The sequence below is a fragment of the Oncorhynchus masou genome, chromosome 3 (assembly GCF_036934945.1).
Source record: "Oncorhynchus masou masou isolate Uvic2021 chromosome 3, UVic_Omas_1.1, whole genome shotgun sequence".
NCBI lineage: Eukaryota > Metazoa > Chordata > Actinopteri > Salmoniformes > Salmonidae > Oncorhynchus > Oncorhynchus masou.
The window spans coordinates 26,187,280-26,207,902 of NC_088214.1; the positions used below are offsets into that span (position 1 = coordinate 26,187,280).

At 41.2% G+C, this 20,623-nt stretch overlaps 1 pseudogene; it reads right to left on the reverse strand.

Moving 5' to 3' along the window:
* The window catches only part of LOC135507008 (contactin-associated protein-like 2), a 58,683-nt pseudogene extending 40,880 nt beyond the window's left edge, over window positions 1–17,803 (reverse strand).
* Between the last annotated feature and the right edge of the window lie 2,820 nt (window positions 17,804–20,623).

The following is a 20,623-nucleotide window of genomic DNA, read 5'->3' on the forward strand; positions in this document are numbered from 1 at the left end:
TGATGACTGTTTTGCACATCAGAGGCATTCTCTCAACCAGCTTCACCTGGAATGCTTTTCCAACAGTCTTGAAGGAGTTCCCACATATGCCGAGCACTTGTTGGCTGCTTTTCCTTCACTCTGCGGTCCAACTCATACCAAACCATCTCAATTGGGTTGAGGTCGGGTGATTATGGAGGCCAGGTCATTTGATGCAGCACTACATAAAAAATCCCGTACACAGCCTGGAGGTGTGTTTTGGGTCATTGTCCTGTTGAAAAACAAATGATAGTCCCACTAAGCGCAAACCAGATGGGATGGCGTAGTCGTTGCAGAATGCTGTGGATCATCCGTTCACCTACTCTGCGACTCACAAAGACACAGTGGTTGGAACCAAAATAAATGCACATTTGGACTCATCACATCAAAGGACACATTTTCCACCGGTTTAATGTCCATTGCTCGTGTTTCTTGGCCCAAGCAAAGTCTCTCCTTCTTAGTGTCCTTTAGTCGTGGTTTCTTTGCAGCAATTCAACCATGAAGGCCTGATTCATGCAGTCTCCTCTGAACAGTTTATGTATTTTTCTCTCCATTTAACTAGGCAAGTCAGTTAAGAACAAATTCTTATTTACAATGACTGCCTTCCCAGGACAACACTGGTGCCAATTGTGCGCCGCCCTATGGGAGTCCCAATCAAGGCCAGATGTGATGCAGCATGTATTCAAACCAGGGACTGCAGTCACGCCTCTTGCACTGAGAAGCAGTGCCTTAGATCACTGCACCACTCGGGAGCCCAGTTGATGATGTTGAGATGTGTCTGTAACTTGAACTCTGTTATGCATTTATTTGGTCTGCAATCTGAGGCTGGTAATTCTAATGAACTTATCCTCTGCAGCAGAGGCAACTCTGGGTCTTCCTTTCCTGTGGTGGTCCTCATGAGCCAGTTTCATCATAGCGCTGGCTGGTTTTTGCGACTGCACTAGAAGAAACTTTCAAAGTTCTTCATGTCTTAAAGTAATGATGCACTGTCATTTTTAGTTGCTTATTCGAGCTGTTCTTGCCATACATAATATGTACTTGGTCTTTTACTAAAATAGGGCTATCTTCTGTACAGCACCCCTACTTTTTTTTCTTCTGGTGGTGGATCAACTTTAATATTGTTTCCATCAACGTAACTGTCTGCATCATTTCCAATACCCCATATATTTTTGGGGTTAATATATACACTGCTCAAAAAAATAAAGGGAACGCTTAAACAACACAATGTAACTCCAAGTCAATCACACTTCTGTGAAATCAAACTGTCCACTTAGGAAGCAACACTGATTGACAATAAATGTCACATGCTGTTGTGCATATGGAATAGACAACAGATGGAAATTATAGGCAATTAGCAAGACACCCCCAATAAAGGAGTGGTTCTGCAGGTGGTGACCACAGAAAACTTCTCAGTTCCTATTCTTCCTGGCTGATGTTTTGGTCACTTTGGAATGCTGGCAGTGCTTTCACACTAGTGGTAGCATGAGACGGAGTCTACAACCCACACAAGTGGCTCAGGTAGTGCAGCTCATCCAGGATGGCACATCAATGCGAGCTGTGGCAAGAAGGTTTGCTGTGTCTGTCGGCGTAGTGTCCAGAGCATGGAGGCGCTACCAGGAGACAGGCCAGTACATCAGGAGACGTGGAGGAGGACTTAGGAGGGCAACAACCCAGCAGCAGGACCTCTACCTCCGTCTTTGTGCAAGGAGGAACAGGAGGAGCACTGCCAGAGCCCTGCAAAATGACCTCCAGCTGGCCACAAATGTGCATGTGTCTGCTCAAACGGTCAGAAACAGACTCCATGAGGGTGGTATGAGGACCCGACGTCCACAGGTGGGGGTTGTGCTTACAGCCCAACACCGTGCAGGACGTTTGGCATTTTCCAGAGAACACCAAGATTGGCAAATTCGCCACTGGCGCACTGTGCTCTTCACAGATGAAAGCAGGTTCACACTGAGCACGTGACAGACCTGACAGTCTGGAGACGCCATGGAGAATGTTCTGCTGCCTGAAACATCCTCCAGCATGACCGGTTTGGCGGTGGGTCAGTCATGTTGTGGGGTGGCATTTCTTTGGGGGGGCCGCACAGCCCTCCATGTGCTCGCCAGAGGTAGCCTGACTGCCATTAGGTACTGAGATGAGATCCTCAGACCCCTTGTGAGACCATATGCTGGTGCGGTTGGCCCTGGGTTCCTCCTAATGCAAGACAATGCTAGACCTCATGTGGCTGGCCTTCTTTAGACTATTTGAATATCTGGAGCATCAGCATTTGTGGGTTCGATTAAATACCCATAACATGATGCAGCCACCACTATGCTTTAACATTTTTATTCTGTACAGGCTTCTTCCTTTTAACTGTCAATTAGATTAGTATTGTGGAGTAACTACAATGTTGTTGATCCATCCTCAATTTTCTCCTATCACAGCCATTACACTCTGGGACTGTTTTAAAAAGTCACCATCCATGAGCGCTTACCTTCCTCTCTGGCAACTGAGTTAGGAAGGACGCATGTATCTTTGTAGTGACTAGGTGTATTGATAAACCATCCAATGTGTAATTAATAACTTCACCATGCTCAAAGGGATATTCAATGTCTGTTTATTTTAAAATTGTAGCCATGTACCAATAGGTGCCAATAGGTACCAATGGTTGTTATGTCATAATATCAGGGTTCCGATGGACCGTATTGTTCGGGGATCCGAAAAACCACAATCAGTCAATGAGAAATATCATTATACTCTATTTATTTATTTATTTTTATTTCACCTTTATTTAACCAGGTAGGCAAGTTGAGAACAAGGGTAAAGTATTTATTTTTAGGGCAATATCGGTAGAAATGTTACAAATAGGAAGGTTCAGGAGCCTTGTAAGACATCATAGTAAAATGGAGAGTTGTATTGCCAAAGTAAATAGCAAAATGGCATTATACTGGAAAGACGGTTTAATCTGTGGACATCAAAGGGTTGGAGTTAAAATTAAAAATTTAAAAAAGTATTTATTTTCTATTTCACCTTTATTTAACCATGTAGGCTAGTTGAGAACAAGTCCTCATTTACAACTGCGACCTGGCCGTTGCCCGCAGTGCGTGAAAATCCAGTACTTCAAGAAAAAGGAAATTAGGAGTATATGTATAATTATTGAACTACAGGTATTGTAGATACAAAATATCTGTAAGTAACAGTAGAAATATTGTTGTCTGTTAGTTTACTCCAATTCGGGTAGATGATGGTAGGGGAGGAGGAAAAATGTATAGAGAAAATAAATTATGCAAGCAATGAAATTTACAGAACCTTCAATCGATCTGTAATATTAAAGACAAAAATACAAACATATACAGGGCCTAAGAGACAGGGCCCAACAGACAGAGCCTAACAGACAGAGATTCAGCTACAGAAGACCCTCCTGGGGACGGCCTCCCCAGATCGATAGAGAGAAGCAATTAATGCTTTCAAGGGAGGGGAAGGTCTTCAGACTAAATTAACAGGTCTACTGTAGTGCATTAGCCAGCATGGCAGTACTAACGGGACCAGGGCTTTCTAACCCTGTTCCTGGAGATCTACAGTCCTGTAGGTTTTCGTTCATACCCTAATCTAGCGCACCTGGGATTGAATTGAAAACCGACAGGAACAGGGTTGGAGAGCCTTGAACTAGACCGTACCTGAGGAGATGTCTATGCGCATGTTCTTCTTCTGGGTAACGTTGATGTAGACAGTGACCTTCCCCTCGGTGAGGCCCACCTCCACCACACCGTCGGCCAGGGCCGTGTAGAGGAGCAGACCGCTGGGGTTCCATGTTCGGAAGGACAGGCTGACCGACAGGGTGTCACTGTCCGACAGCCCTGGAAGACGCAGGAAGCTGGTGGCGTTGAAGAACAAGGGGAAGGAGTGTGTCTCACTGCAGGAGAACGTCAGGTTCCTCTGTAAGGTGGATAGAAAGTATAATAGTACAGGGTCTACAAGTTAGGGCAGCTTTTCCTTCTTGACTTTAGCAACAACAACAACAACAAAAATGTTATTCACACAACGTATAAACAAAACTAGGATATATTTAGCATATATACAATTTTTTAGGTGCTTTTTAGATAGCAAACAGGTCTATAAATTAGGGCAGATTTTCCCTGTTGATTTAAGCTCAAGACATTGGCACAACCATATAAACATAGTTCACATATATTTTCCATAAGAGGCGCATCATAAAACCTAAAGGTGCTTTTTAAATGTACATTTTGAGGTTTAATGCATGAGAAAATGCAAGCGCCTGCATTATTTCAGAGCGACACAAATCACTCATCATACAGCAGCACTTGACAAAAAACTATTTTGGCTTCTCTTATCAAAGCTGACCTTACTCCCTCTACTTGTGCTGAACAAAAAGCATGCAATTCAACACCAAGGAACATGCTCACAGGAAAACAAAACAAGCGAAGAGGCACATAAGAAGTGAAATCAATAATAATGGTTGGATCCATACTTCAGCACAGTAATGGCTCACACACCATTGACAACTGAGCAGTAATTGTCCTGTGCTAAACGTTGAGGACTTCTGAAGCTTGACACATTTAGTGGGTTCGATCCCATTGCATGGAATACTTTTTTATTCAACATTTCCCAAATGAAAAGAAAAACGACACGTAATAAATATGTTTGCGTCTTTGCTAAAATGAATTTAATGCTTTAAATGTATTCCAGAGATCTTGCGTGCCTGACAATATTCCAGAAATGCATGGCTATGACATCTAGTCTATAGGGTGGCTAAAGTGGTTCCTAATTCGGCTTCTTAAATTATGTATTGATCAATGGAGAATTTTTTGGGGGGCCACCAAGCCAAAACGTCACCAGTGATTTTTTAAAAACCTTTTGATTTCACAATTTTAACATTCTGTCATAAAGAGCACATGTCCAACTTAATAAAAGACATGTCCCATCTCAAGAGGCTTTTCTAATAATGTTTTATTTGAGTTAGTTATTGATTTAAAACAAAAACACAATATGTCAAAGTGTAGGTCTAGATCTTGCACTTCCAATGAGTGGTATTATATGGCTCTACAGTGGATGGTTTACCGGTGTTATGGTGCATTCGTAACCAAGTGGGAAGTGGGAATTTACCACATAAGGGAAAAATCCATTTGAACAGCCCTCCAACTGGTAATTACTAGTCAAATCAGCCATGGATCCCCATGGAAGCTTGTTGTATTTTTTACCACAAAAACATAGTTAGACAGGCAAGACATTTTATATCTATGGGTTGACGTGTTATGCTCAACCCGTTCAGATTTTTACCACAAAACACCAGAAAATGTCCAAAAAGACTATCATTTGACTATTACTGTAGATGTTCAATATTTATTTTCAAATAAATATTTTAAAAGGAATAGTTTCACCATATTAAAGAGTTTAGTTTGAGTAACAGGCTTGACCTTAAAATGAGAGATAGTGATTAGATTCATTTACGTCTAAGTAAACTAATCACACTAAAATGAACAATAATCTTCCCGAAATAACTTTTTCAAAGCAACAAAATAACAAAGGCTAAGCCATGACTGTCTATAATTGGACATGCCGAGAGATGAGTTCGGATTGGTCTGCCATGTAGCACGCTTCTGTCTATAACATGAGCTGGCCAGTATGTGTAGGTAATTCGGTAAACGGTGCTTTTTTTAAAGATATCACATAGTAGAATTGTAGAAGTGTTGCTCTCCACTTTCTGGAAGACAGAGTATGATAACTAGGGAGATAGAGAAAATTCTGCCGTTTGATTGCAAATATGCAGAGGGAGTCAAAAAGAGAACACACAGAAAGCTGTTGTATAGAACACCTGTCTCCAGATTACATCTTCAAACTAAGGGCAACCATGGAATCCGTGACAGAGAGGAAGAAGCGTCTATCCATGTACACGGGTAAGATAGTCGAGCTAGATACATTTTCAGAAATGACACGTTTCTAATTGTCAGAAAGTCATTTTCATTTAAAGTTAAAGCGTACTGTTAGGTAGCTAGCAGTCTCGATAGCTAATGTTACATGTATGATGTGTGTAGTAATATTATTTGTATCTCAGAGCCATTTTCATTGCTAGTTAACATTGAACCTGGTTGGTTAGTTACCTGCAGATTCATGCAGGGTAGTAACGTTATGAGTTGGGATTATGGTTCACTGTTTAGCTAGCTACATGTCTAAACGAAAGACTCCAATATGCAAGTAACCATTTCAATAGAATGTTCATGATGCCCCAATCACCGCCAAGCCTGTCTCTCCTCTCTGGGGAGGTTCCCATTGCTTGGAAGGCAGCCATGGTGCGTCCTTTATTTAAGGGGAGATTAAGCGGATCCTAACTGTTATAGGCAAATATCTATTTTGCCCTGTTTATCAGAAGTGTTGGGAAAACACTTGTCAATCAACTGACTGGCTTTCTTGATGTCTACAGTTCTCTCTGGTATGCAATATTGTTTCTGCTCAGGTTATGTATGTGTCACTGCAACCTTAAAAAGGTCCTACATGATGTCACCATTCCCCTTGATTCGAAGCAATGTTGTGCTGCTATTTTTATTGACTTGGTCAAAGCTTTTGATACGGTAGACCAGGTTTTCCCACGACGCAATGCCATCGGGGTTACGCCAAATAAAAATGGGATTCACATGTTTTTTTTATTGACAATAAAAAATATATATTTCTTCACATTTTCAAACAGTCAAATTATATTTCCAACGGGGCTATACATTTGGGTGAAGTTTTTTTCTCGCCCGAGTAGCCTCGTTTCACTGCCCAAAATCAAATTAATCCATCTAGTGTTCAGCAAAATAACAACACAATGTCAAATACAGGTAGCCTAGTCAAATAATTAACATCCAATCACATTAACCATTACTCTCTAACGGGAATTCCACTAACGGTCCGTATGTAGTCAAAAGTAGCCGTTGCTCATGTTGGTATCTGTACTGATGGCGCAAAAGCCATGACAAGGAGACATAGTGGAGTGGTAACGTGCGTGCAAACAGTTGCTCCTGACACCACTTGGGTACACTGCAGCATCCACCGAGACGCTCTTGCTGCCAAGGGAATGCCTGACAGCTTGAAAGATGTTTTGGACACTACAGTGAAAATGGTTAACTTTGTTAAAGCAAGGCCCCTGAACTCTCGTGTATTTTCTGCACTATGCAATGATATGGGCAGCGACCATTCACAACATGCTCTGTTTATCAAGGGGCAAAGTATTGACACGTTTCCTTGAATTGAGAGATGAGCTTAAAGTTTTCTTTACTGATCATCATTTTCACTTGTCTGACCGCTTGCATGATGACAAGTTGCTCACATGACTGGCCTATCTGGGTGATGTTTTTTCTCACCTGAATGATCTGAATCTAGGATTGCACGGACTCTACGCAACTATATTCAATGTGGTGGACAAAATTGAGGCTATGATTAAGAAGTTGGAGAAGGACAACACAAAGGTACGCAGGTACCTTCCCGAAACGGATGACACAAACAACTGAATTCGTTATCCCTTTCATGCCCTGCCTCCAGTCCACTTACCAATATCTGAACAAGAGAGCCTCACCGAAATTGCAACAAGCGGTTCTGTGAAAATTTAAATTAAATCAGAAGCCACTGACAGATTTCTGGTTTGGCATGCGCTCAGAGTATCCTGCCTTGCCAGATCGCGCTGTTAAGACACTGATGCCCTTTGTAACCACGTACCTATGTAAGAGTGAATTCTAGGCCTCACTAGCAGACTGTGCGTGGACAATGTTTCGTGGAAAATGATTTAAGACTGAGACTCTCCAATACAACCCAACAGTGCAGAGTTATGTACATCCTTTCAAGCACACCTTTCTCATTAACCTGTGGTGAGTTATTCACAATTTTCAGGTTTATTTGTAAGATGGCTAAATAAAGAGCAAAATTATTGATTATTATTACCAAATCGGAGGGCCTGTTGTCCAGACCTCTGGCAGTCTCTTTGGGGGTGTCACAGGGTTCAATCCTCAGGCCGACGCTTTTCCCTGTATAAATCAATGATGTCGCGTTTGCTGCTGGTGATTCTCTGATCCACCTCTACGCAGATGACACCATTCTGTATACTTCTGGGCCTTCTTTGGAAACTGTTAACTAACCTCCATATGAGCTTCAATGCCATAGACTTAGAATATGTGGACAACTACAAATACCTAGGTGTCAGGTTAGACTGTAAAATCTCTTTCCAGACTCACTTTAAAACTCTTGGGATAGGGGGCAGCAATTTCACTTTTGGATGAATAGCGTGCCCAGAGCGAACATCCTCCTACTCTGTCCCAGATGCTAATATATGCATAGTATTAGTAGTATTAGATAGAAAACACTGAAGTTTCTAAAACTGTTTGAATGATGTCTGCGAGTATAACAGAACTCATATGGCAGGCGAAAACCTGAGAAAAATCCAACCAGGATGTGGGACATCTGAGGTTTGTAGTTTTTCAAAGCTTGGCCAACCGAATACACATTGAGATATGGATAAAGTTGCACTTCCTACGGCTTCCACTAGATGTCAACAGTCTTTAGAAACTTGAATGAGGATTCTACTATAAAGGAGGGGCTCATGAGACCTCTGAGTCAGTGGTCTGGCAGAGTGTCTCAGTCTCGTGACGCGCTCCCGACAGAGTTACCTCTCGATCCAGAGCTTTTCTTCAGACATAGGAATTCTCCGGTTGGAACATTGATGTTTCATGTTAAAAACATCCTAAAGATTGATTCCATACATCGTTTGACATGTTTCTAAAGGACTGTAATGGAACTGAGTTGTCTCGACGAAGTGCCTGCACCTCATGAAGATGGATTACTGGGCTGAACACGCTAAGTGGCTATTTGGACATAAATGGACTTCATGGAACAAATCAGTCATTTGTTGTCGAACTGTGATTCCTGGGAGTGCCTTCTGATGAAGATCAAAGGTAAGTGAATATTTATGGTATTATTTCCAGTTTCTGTTGACTCCAAAATGGCGGATATTCCTCTGGCTGTTTTGGGTTTTTTCCATACATTTTTAAAAAATCTGACACAGCGGTTGCATTAAGGAGAAGTCTATCTTTAATTCTGTGAAAAACAGCTGTATCTTTTATCAATGTTTATTATGAGAATTTCTGCAAAATCACCGGATGTTTTGGAATCAAAACATTACTGCACGTAACACACCAATGTAAACTGAGATTTTTGGATATAAATATGCACATTATCGAACAAAACATATATGTATTGTGTAACATGATGTCCTATGAGTGTCATCTGATGAAGATCAAAGGTTAGTGATTAATTTTATCTATATTTCTGCTTTTTGTGACTCCTCTCTTGGGCTGGAAAAATGATTTTTTTTTACTTGGCTATGACCTAAATCATATGTTGTGCTTTCGCTGTAAAGCATGTTTGAAATCGGACACGATGGGAAGATTAACAAGATGTTTCTCTTTCATTTGCTGTATTGTACTTGTTAATGTGTGAAAGTTACATATTTAAAAATAATATTTTTGAATTTCGCGCTCTGCCTTTTCAGCGGAATGTTGTCGAGGGGTTCCGCTAGTGGAAAACCTGCCCTAGAAAGGTTAAGCATCAATCCAAAATTAAATCTAGAATCAGCTTCCCATTTCGCAACAAAGCATCCTTCACTCATGCTGCCAAACATACCCTCGTAAAACTGACTATCCTACCGATCCTTGACTTCGGCAATGTAATTTACAAAATAGCCTCCAACACTCTACTCAGCAAACTGGATGCAGTCTATCACAGTGCCATCCGTTTTGTCACCAAAGCCCTATATACTACCCACCACTGCGACCTGTATGCTCTCATTGGCTGGCCCTCACTTCATATTCTTCGCCAAACCCACTGGCTCCAGGTCATCTTTAAGTCTTTGCTAGGTAAAGCCCCGCATTATCTCAGCTCACTGGTCACCATAGCAGCACCCGTAGCATGCGCTCCAGCAGGTATATTTCACTGGTCACCCCCAAAGCCAATTCCTCCTTCGGCCGCCTTTCCTTCCAGTTCTCTGCTGCCAATGACTGGAACGAACTGCAAAAATCACTGAAGCTGGAGACTCACATCTCCCTCACTAGCTTTAAGCACCAGCTGTCAAAGCAACTCACAGATCACTGCACCTGTACATAGCTAATCTGTAAATAGCCCATACAACTACCTGATCCCTATGCTATTATTTATTGTGCTCCTTTGCACCCCAGTATCTCTACTTGCACACTCATCTTCTGCACATCCATCACTCCAGTGTTTAATTGCTATATTGTAATTAATTCACCACTATGGCCTATTTATTACCATACCTCACTTGTCCTACCTCATTTGCATACATTGTATATAGACTTGTTCTATTGTATTATTGACTGTATGTTTGTTAATTCCATGTGTACCAACTCTGTTGTTGTTTGTGTCGCACTGCTTTGCTTTATCTTGGCCAGGTCGTAGTTGTAAATGAGAACTTGTTCTCAACTAGCCTAACTGGTTAAATAAAGGTGAAAAAAATAAAAAATAAACCAGCCTTTAGTCTTGAAATCTTTGGTTGTTCACATGTGAATCCTTAAAGAGATTGGTGGGGCTAAGACTTAAGAGGGTGTGAACGATGTTGAATGGGTGTAGAGAAAGAAGTGGTTTACCAAAAAATTCAATGGCCATTTTCTCAAAAGTGAGGTTACAAGTTTATCAACTTTCAAAGCAGAATTACTTTCCCATTGTTCTTCAACTGTGGTGTATGATATACAATTGTCTAGCTTGGAGTCTCTACTTTTATCCAATGTAAAAAACATAATTTCAAATTTTGCTACATAAGACCGAAACAAGCCGGTCGGTCACATTTTCACAATATTATTCCGACCTCATAGTATTGAAATATATACAAAACATTTTTAACTGCACTAGGCCTTTAAATACATTCCATAATATATGTTGTAATTTATTTAAAATGTATGAATGAAAATGTTTTTATACATTATTGGGCCAATTTAAAATATTTCACGTGTATCCTAAAATATTTAGCTAAAAATACTTTAAAAATGTTTCCATATAGGATGACTTCTAAGAAATTAATTTGTTTTCTGTCATAATCACCACAAGGTAAGAGTATCTTCTCTTCTGATTTATGCTGGAGTGAGTGTACTGAGATGCACTATACTGTTTTATTGTAGTGCCTCAGTGAAAAAGGATCATTATATTGAAGTGAGGTGTTGCAACACTGGACTTTCCAAGTAAGTAATCACAAATACATGGCTGTTCTTAACGTTTATGTTTTCAAGGCATACCAGTGAATCACAAACCACCTAGAAAAGATGCTACTCCGATGTACAAAACATGTCAGAGAAAGATTCTTACAAAACTTGAAGTATCAATCTTCTTCCTCTTGACCAGGTTGGTAATGTTATCTCCGTTGTAGGTGATGCCCTCCATGCAGCCAACAAAGTTCTCCCTGCCTCCGGAGCTGGGCTTGGCAGAGAAGGGCATGCCTCCAAAACTGATCTAGAGGACACAGAAGGAGAAGAGGAAAAGGGGTCAAGTATTATTTGAAGAGGCTCTGCAGCAGGAGCCACACCTCAGGGCAATTTGTTGCTTTGAATCAAATCAATACAGCAGCATACATCCCTTCAGAGAGTATATTGGTTTTCGCTTGTGCCTGATTACATTAATCTCCACTTTATAATGAATGTATGGTGTTGTGGTTTTTTACTTCTCTTTCCCTGCGGAGCCAAAGTAATTTCCTTCGGTATCGCACACCGATAATTACACAGGCAAACCTAAAAGCTAAGCTTTGTACACACAGGGGAGCCGCAGTACAGAGAGAGCGTGCTCCGATTTGGCATCTGTGAACTAACACATCTTCACACAGACCTCTGAGTAACCTGACTCACAGGAGCCAAAGGATCTAATTAAATAATCTCTCATATCCCCTCTCCTCATAGAGATAGGGAGGTGTGAGGAAATGAACCAGAACAATATACAATACAACTTTATTGAGAGGGTTGTAGAAACGCACCGCATATACAATACAATTTTATAGGAATGGATGGAGAAATTAACCAATACAATATAAATTTCAGTGCATTTTCTGAATTGACCCCAACCCTGATAGGGAGGGAAGCAAAAAGAGTAACCACTAAGACAATACACAATAAAACCGTGGCCTACCTCATAGTCCAGGTCAAGATGATCAAATTCCCCGTTGGTGCGGAAGTGCTGCGTGTGGCGATCCAGGGTAAAGTTGACATTCCGTCGGTAACGCTCAATAATTACGGAGTGCCAGTGGTCATCATCCAATAAACTTCCGCTTGTCACGGAGGTGTGCCCGAGGATGGAACCGTACTGATTGCTGCCTGAAGTTTACAAGACATAAACAGATTGAATTCAAGAAAATGCTTAAGGCGACATTTTTCCTATAAACAACAGTCTGACATAGTGAGATAACATTTTACAAATGCTAATTTGTGTAGAATACTGTGATGAATAATTATCTTTCTGACAACAACTATTACTGAAATCCATCAAATAAAAACTGAAGATGATTAATGCATAAGGGCCAGTCATATTAGCAAATATGCAGGAATTGTATCAAGTTTCATCAACTGCCGTAAGTAATTGCCATAAGAAGCTATATTAACAGTGACTACAGTACACTACAGTAGGTGTGCATCCATATGGCACTCTGTTCCCTATATCTTGCACTATTTTTGACCAGCGCACTTTGGACCTGGTCAAAAGTAGAGCACTAAATAAGGAATAGGGTGCCATTTGGGACGCACACAGATATCCCATAGACAGGATCGGACAATGGTCCATTACCCAGGTTGATCATGAGCAGTAGTTTGGATCTCTTCAGCTCCAGGCTGATATAGTCTCCCTGCTGTCCCTCCCCATGCAGGAGCACACCGTTACTGGCCGTGGTTTTAAACTTCAGGGATATGACATCCTTCAAGATCTTCATCTTCTTCATCTTGAAGCGGTAGGATATCACACCCTGGCCTTCGAAGTTGATCACATCCGCCCCTGAGGTCACCGAACAGTGATAAAGGTTACAGAGCTTAATATCCCCTCTACTGTCCTGTGTCAAGGCTTTGGACATTAAAGGTAATGTGAGTGTTAATGAGAAGAACCTATAGTCCTTTAGAGATCACCTACTGCAATCACAAGCAATGTCAAAAAGGTGAGGCAGCTTATACGGATTTCTCTTTTTATAATTGGAGGAAAAGAACAACTGCGGGAGAAATGACTGTCTCTAATACATATAACCATGGCTGCAAAGTAAGCTTGGGCAGTATCCAGATTGTCATACCTTCATACTGACCTTGTGCCATATCGGGAAATCCGGTAATACCGGCACTGAACACAAGCAAGGGGCGCTATTTTCAAACACCACTGACTCTGTAATCCAAATATTAGCATTGCTAACAAGTACATGATAAACTCCCATAGAGAATGCTATCTAAATGCTAATAAGTGCATTATACACAGTCTCTGATCTAATGTATTACGACATCCCAGCTCATAAAGTTATACAAGTAACTAAAAAATATTAGTTTGCTGCAAGCACAAAACAAATATTAGACAGCAAGGCTCTTGATTTAGGAGGGGATTCTCTGCTGTTACCAAGTGAAACTTGATTTTGGAAGAAGCTAACCCCTTAGTTAGCTCTCGAAAGCTCTAGGCGGCATTCTGACTTCTCCCTAAAAATGTTCAGCCATTAGCTTCGTCTCCGACTGGCTCATGTGTACTACAATCCCAATGCTGTTTTAAAAAGTTTGGAAATTTCAACAATCATCGCTGGCTTTTGAAACATATGGCCTTATCGTTCATCAGTGAGAAAGAATCCTTCAAATAAAAAAAGATACTTACTGTAGCAGTTCTGCACATATCCATACAGCCATGGGTGCCTCCATCTGACGAAACTACACTTCAGCTACACTTCCCGAGTTATGCTTACACACAGTTGTTCAGAGCACGCCAGTTAGCAATTAGTTCTTCTGTCTGATTTTCGTAAATATGCGCTGTAACATTGACTTATGGCCGTGTGAGAACACTAACTCTAATCCTATCAAGGTGTGTATCAATTTAGTTTTGTTTATTATTTCTTGCTGATATTTAAGATAATGTCCTTATTCTACCTAAACCGTACCGCAAGCGATGCGTGTTAATCTTCAGATTGAGCGTCAGGGCTCTTAACAAAACTCCCCCGAAGAGAAGACACCTTCGTCCCAATGACTCTTATGTGTAATGGAATGGAACTGAGAGTCATATTCAAGGGCTAACCACTTAACTTAATAGCTACTAAATTAGCAAACCAAATGCACAACTGTAGAGCATAAAGCATTTTAGACAATTAACTTAATAGTCATAAGATATCTAGCTGGCAAACCGTTTGTTGCGATCACCATACTGTAACTACCTGGTGCGTGCTGCACAAGAGTGAATGACTCACAAGGCTCCGGTCTCTCATCTTTCTGTACTTGTAAACAAACACCACCTGAGTGGGGAGTACCGGTAAGCTTCATTATGAAAAGTTATGTGACAGGTGAAATGAAGAACGCAATCTTCTTTACTTAAAAAAAAATGCTGTAAATATCAAAATGTATTAAAAATATATACTTAGAAGAAACCGCTTCAACGGTATAGGCGTTATTGAAATACCCCGGTATACGGTATATAAGCCTACTTCAAATACTTTTCTGTCTGTTGAGATGTGCCAGCCTACGTGTCTTTAGACAGCAGCATGGCATTGTGATATCACCCTGTGGCAACTTTCTCCTTTCAAAAGGTGCTTTCATCTCTTTACCCGGTCTGACAGACGGATACATCTATTTGCTGTTCAATCTTAAGGGCATGGATGGAGTATTCGCAGTCAGGACAAGTGGCCAGGGGGAACTAGACTGTTCAATTACTAGGGCAAACAAGTTTCTCCTGGTCAGTTTTACCTGTCTATCAGTTTCTACAGTGTGTAATACAGCATAGGATGGACACAAAGGGTGGTGTGGCAGGTGAAAGCTTTGAAGAAAGAAATTGATCAGTAAAGCGTGTTTTTCTGTAGTATAAGATAACAACAGAAACCAGCCAAGGTAAACAGCTGTTCTCCATCTCCTACTCTATCAAAAACCTGTAGCTGTGTGAATGTCGCTGTTGGCACATAGATCGGTAATGTAATTATTTAGACTCAATGAATCTACATTAGTTAGCATATTAATACACCCACCTGACAGATATGATACCTAGATAATTAAAACCTTCAGTATTACATATTAATTAAGCCCATATTGGCCAACACCTGATTATTCTCATATTTTCTTCATGTTTTGAATTAAGAGATTCCTTTATGTTCTTCTGTTAAAGGATGTTCGCATATACTATCTCTTGTACAGTAGAGTGAGATGTGCATGGATGTACAGTACCGTACACTCACAGTAAGAACAGCCATAGACTTCCACTCTCAAGCCGATCCTCCCCTCCTCGCTCCACTCCAGTGGGATGATGCGAACGTAGCGTGTTATGATTGCATGCTGCAGATCATGGCGGACCACACTCTCGCTGTTGGAGTTGCCTGAAAATGCCTAGGAAAGCAAACAGAAACATAACCTTTAGGTTCCACATTTTGAAGCCAATTACTGTTCATGGGGAGCATTTCAGATGGTGTGTGATATTATTAAAAGTGCCTTAATAACGAAATAATAATACAGAATCATAATATGGACCAGTAAATAATATGCTGTTCATTTGTCTGATGTGAGTTTGATAGGCTATACCTAGGAATTCCTATAGGGGCTTCCCAGCGCACTCATTACAAGTGACTTGAAGCCGAAGCTACATCTCTGTGCGATTTATTTCTATATTTCCCCCTTTCAGGTATGAATGCAATTTAATATATTTGTTAATGTCAGAATGTTAGTCACAGCAAAGATGTTTAAAGCATTAAATGCGTTATTTGTATGTTTAGACCACGTCAAAATTAGCAGTTTTGCTAGCTAGCTTGCTAGAAGGATGCTCACTTACACAAGGTGACTTCGTGATCAGAGCGTGCCCAAGAGAGACGAGCACAGCTCCTGTGTGTGTGGTTGGTGAATGGGAACAATGGAACATTTTCGGAAAATGTGAATGTTGTTGTAATCTAAAGCACTAAATATGAATTCATTCAAGGTTATACATGTTTTTGTTATTAGGAGGAATTTGGAATTTGCATACTGATAGGAATGAATCCATACAGTATCTAATAAATATAGGAACAGTATATACAAGGATAATCAATGTGGATAATAAATAGTGGAATACGTGATGCATTTCATTGTCAATTTAAAGAGCAATGTATAAATGAGACAATATTGGTTAATTGAACAATTGTAACAGTTAAGTAATTTAAAGAGAATATTTTGTGCATTTGTAAAAAATGATATATTGTACCTACCTATGTAAATGGTTAATGATTTTATATGAAAAACACTCATTACAAGTGACTTGAAGCTGAAGCTACATCTCTGTGCGATTTATTTCTATATTTCCCCTTTTCAGGGGTATAACAGGTGCACAACCAAAAGGTTTGTAATCCTAAAAAACTGAAATAAATAAATTACTTCTGGTTCGTTCAGCAATTGCTATGGGGGAAATTAATGGGGAAAGAATAGGGTTTTGGGATAAATGCGCGAAAATAAGGTCTGAGATGAACACAGGCTTAGGAGATATTATATGTTTTGTTCTGAGGTAATATCAGTCAGTCAACATGACCTTCATCAATTATGAAGCCTTTAATGTGCTTTTTTTATTACATACAGTAAATGCTTAAAGATTAACAAAAAGTGACGTCAGCTGATGAAGATTATCTCATAGAACAAAATGTATAAAACCTCCTAAGCCTGTGTTCCCCACAGACCTTATTTTCGGGGTTTATCCAATAACCCTACAACAAAATTTTCCATAGGATTTGTTCAACAAACCATGGCTTTAGTGCCTACAAAAATACGCCATTACTATTGCTCACTTTAGGCTATAATTATATTAACAAAGTACAAACATTTAGAAATGATTGTTGATTAAGTAGGCATTTCTGATACACGAACGACAACTAACACACTCACCCATATGTTGCCATCTTGCCGATACGGTCTCCAGTTCTTTCCTGTATCACTGTAGAGGAGTCTGTACTGGGTTGTCCAATCAGAGCTGCTGTACCGGCCCTGTGTGGCAATGAAGGTGACTTGCTTCCTGGTGCCCAGGTCCACCTGCAGCCACTGGTAACGGTCAGTGTCCCCCGGAGACCAGCCTCCAGCACCTGGAGATGAGAGAAACAATCAAACCAGCAACCATTAGTATCCTCTGCTTCTATGTGGCAAAACATATGTGAGTGTATTGAATGAGACCGCAGCTTAAAATAATCATAAGATAAAAATATTGAGAGGTTACGCTTTCATTCTGAATTATTTTAGTTAATACCTCCTCTCCTGTTTAGCTTTGCGTATCCAGCCCCATATCCACCAGAGTACACTGAGGAGCTGGTAAAAGCTGTGTGAGAGAGTGGTGTGGCCAACACTTCATCACATTTCCCTGGAGGGCAACACAAAACACAAGAAACAGACAATGGAGGAATGAGTCATCGTCCCATAAAATGACACTTCAGCGTGTTTTAACAATGTATTTGATTAAGTTCTTTTCTTCCTTACAATCGTATTTTACATTACTGCTCCTTACCATAGACAGGTTTTTGGAGAGAATAGCACATGTGATGTCTCTTACCATTCACATCCTTTTCTATAGCAGGCCCGTGGTGGTAATGACTGGGAGCAAAGGCCATTCAATATAAGTACAATATGAATACTGGCAAGGCCAATTTCTGTCTGGTTTGGTTATTATTGAACACGTCAATAACAATACATGAATAGCTTTGAAAAATAAATCAAATGTTCAGCCTGTCATGTTCCTGGTAGACACACTCAATCTTGATGAATAACTTTTAAAAGATCAAATCAAATGTTATTAGTCACATGCGCCGAATACAACAGCTGTAGACATTAAAGTGAAATGCTTACTTACGAGCCCCTAACCAACAATGCAGTTTGAAAGAAATATGGATAAGAAATAACAGTAATAAGTAATTAAAAAGAGCAGCAGTAAAATAACTGTATTGAGACTATATACAGGGGGGTACCGGTACAGGGTCAATGTGTGGGGGGGGGGGGGGGGGGCACCGGTTAGTTGAGGTAATATGTACATGTAGGTAGAGTTATTAAAGTGACTATGCATAGATGATAACAACAGAGAGAAGCAGCGGTGTAAAGAGGGGGGGTGTTCAGGAGTCTTATGGCTTGGGGTTAGAAGCTGTTTAGAAGCCTCTTGCACCTGGACTAGGTGCTCCGGTACCACTTGCCCTGCGGTAGTAGAGAGAACAGTCTGTGACTAGGGTGGCTGGAGTCTTTGACAACTTTTAAGGCCTTCCTCTGACACCGCCTAGAATAGAGGTCCTCGATGGCAGGAAGCATGGCCCTGGTGATGTACTGGGCCGTACGCACTACCCTCTGTAATGCCTTGTGGTCGGAGGCCGAGCAGTTGCCATACCAGGCAGTGATGCAACCAGTCAGGATGCTATCGATGGTGCAGCTGTTGAACCTTTTGAGGATCTGAGGACCCATGCCAAATCTTTTCAGTCTCCTGATGGGGAATATATTTTGTTAAGCCCTCTTCACGACTGACTTGGTGTGCTTGGACCATGCAAGTTTGTTGGAGATGTGGACACCAACTTGAAGCTCTCAACCTGCTCCACTGCAGCCCCATCGATGAGAATGGGCATGTGCTCGGTCCTCCTTTTCCTGCAGTTGACAATCATCTCCTTTGTCTTGATCACATTGAGGGAGAGGTTGTTGTCCTGGCATCACACGGCCAGGTCTCTGATATAGGCTGTATCGTCGTTGTCGGTGATCAGGCCTACCACTATTGTGTCACCGGCAAACTTAATGATGGTGTTGGAGTCGTGCCTGGCCGTGGAGTCATGAGTGAACAGGGAGTACAGGAGGAGACTGAGCACACACCCCCGTGGGGCCCCCGTGTTGAGGATTAGCGTGGCGGATATGTTGTTACCTACCCTTACCTCCTGGGGACGACCTGTCAGGAAGTCCATGATCCAGTTGCAGAGGGGGATGTTTAGTCTCAGGGTCCTTAGCTTATTGATGAGCTTTGAGGGCACTATGGTGTTGTTCGCTGAGCTGTAGTCAATGAATAGCATTCTCACATAGGTGTTCCTTTTGTCCAGGTGGGAAAGGGCAGTGTGGAGTGCAATAGAGATTGCTTCATCTGTGGATCTGTTGGGGCGCTATGCAAATTGGAGTGAGTCTAGGGTTTCTGGGATAATGGTGTTGATGTGAACCATGACCAGTCTTTCGAAGCACTTCATTGCTACAGACGTGCGTGCTACGGGTCGGTAGTCGTTTAGGTGGGTTGCTTTAGTGTTCTTGGGCACAGGGACTATGGTGGTGTGCTTGAAACATGTAGGTATTACAGACTCAGTCAACAACAGGTTGAACATGTCAATGAAGACACTTGTCATGCTAGCAGTACACATCCTGGTAATCCGTCTGGCCCTGCAGCCTTGTGAATGTTGACCTGTTTAAAGGTCTTACTCACATCGGCTGCGGAGAGCGTGATCACACAGTCTTCCAGAAGAGCTGGTGTTCCATACATGTTTCAGTGTTATTTACCTCCAAGAAAGCATAGAAGTAGTTCAGCTCGTCTGGTAGGCTCGTGTCACTGGGCAGCTCTCAGCTGTGCTTCCCTTTGTAGTCTGTAATGGTTTGCAAGTCCTGCCACATCTGACGAGCATCAGAGCCGGTGTAGTACGATTCGATCTTAGTCCTGTATTGATGCTTTGCCTGTTTGATGGTTTGTCAGAAGGCAAAGCGGGATTTCTTATAAGCTTCCAGGTTAGAGTCCCGCTCCTTGAAAGTAGCAGCTCTAGCCTTTAGCTCAGTGTGGATGTTGCCTGTAATCCATGGCTTCTGGTTGGGGTATGTACATAGAGGTCGACCGATTATGAGTTTTCAACGCCGATACCGATACTGATTATTGGAGGACCAAAAAAGCCGATACCAACTAATTGGCCGATATTTTTTTAAAAAATTTGTAATAATGACAATTACAACAATACCGAATGAACACTTATTTTAACTTAATATAATACATCAATAAAATCAATTTAGCCTCAAGTAGATGGAGAAGAACGTAAAAGTGCAATATGTGCTATGTAAGAAAGCTAACGTTTCAGTTCCTTGCTCAGAACATGAGAACATATGAAAGCTGGTGGTTCCTTTTAACATGAGTCTTCAATATTCCCAGGTAAGAAGTTTTAGGTTTTAGTTATTATTAGGACTATTTCTCTCTATACCATTTGTATTTCATTAACCTTTGACTATTGGATGTTCTTATAGGCACTTAAGTATTGCCAGTGTAACAGTATAGCCTCTGTCCCTCTCCTCGCTCCTCCCTGGGCTTGAACCAGCAACACAACGACAACAGCCACCACATCGAAGCAGCGTTACCCATGCAGAGCAAGGGAAACAACTACCCCAAGGCTCAGAGCGAGTGAAGTTTGAAACGCTATTAGCGCGCGCTAACTAGCCAGCCA